Source organism: Engraulis encrasicolus, chromosome 15 (assembly GCF_034702125.1).
Source record: "Engraulis encrasicolus isolate BLACKSEA-1 chromosome 15, IST_EnEncr_1.0, whole genome shotgun sequence".
NCBI classification, from domain to species: Eukaryota; Metazoa; Chordata; class Actinopteri; order Clupeiformes; family Engraulidae; genus Engraulis; species Engraulis encrasicolus.
The window spans coordinates 12,586,475-12,587,739 of NC_085871.1; positions in this window are offsets into that span (position 1 = coordinate 12,586,475).

Below are 1,265 nucleotides of genomic sequence, written 5' to 3' on the forward strand. Positions count from 1 at the left end.
CTCTCTCTCTCTCTCTCTCTCTCTCTCTCTCTCTCTGCCTCTCTCTATCTCTCTCCCTCTCTCTCTCTTTACACACACACACACACACACACACACACACACACACACACACACACACACACACACACACACACACACACACACACACACACACACACACACACACACACACACACACACACACACACACACACGCACGCACGCACGCACGCACGCACACTGACATGGACACAGACAAAAATCTCTCTCTCTCTCTCTAGTACACACACACACACACACACGCACACGCACACGCACACACACACACACACACACACACACACACACACACACACACACACACACACACACACACACACACACACACACACACACACACACAGCATGCACTACATCTCAACCAGACATTAATTAAGTGAAGGCAGATCCTATTAGGCACTCTAAATGACAGCAGAATCAACTGTATACCTGGGGGTGCTGTGGCACACTGCGCTAACACACCATAGCATGGGCCATTTCCCAACCTATCCCACCTCTCTCTCTCCCATTTACTTCGTGTCACCATCTTCATTCTCTCTGTCATAACAAAGACAAATTTTTTTTTAAAGAACTATATAGGCCTACAGTATACTTCCAGCAAGAAATCGTTCCTCAGTAGTCAAAGCTCAGATCCCTGTGTATGGAAGTAGTTAATGTGCATTGTTCCACTGGTGGAACACTAGTCACCGAAAAACCTTTACTACCACAGTACTACACCACGATAGTACACATGACTTCACATGTAATACATTACGACTTAGTCATTGGCAGTCTGGTAACAGCTAATTTAAAACAGGGGTCGTGTCTGACTGGGTTAGATGTTGTACAAGAGGACCCCTTCACTTCACTCCACACCAAATCTCCCACCTCCCCAAATCCCTGTACCATTCTGGCCTTCTCCTCCGCTTATCCGTCTATCATCTCCAGGCTGAGTGGAGTGGACTTATGAAGCGAGGGAACAGAGAGGGCCAGCCAGGAAGAAAGAGAGATAGAGAGAGAGAGCCTGGCTTGCTACACAAACAGCCCCATTGTGTCCAGACAGACAGACGGACAGCTGTGACACATTTATTCTTAATCACGCCTTCGTCACTGCAGTTAAAGGTGCTATTTAGACATAGACGGGTATTTTGATAAATGGACACTTTTCTTCCCTCAGTTTTCCAAAATATCTTTGTTCACATAATCAGCGAATCCGCATAAATATGTTGCCGAGGCCTTTCATAAAT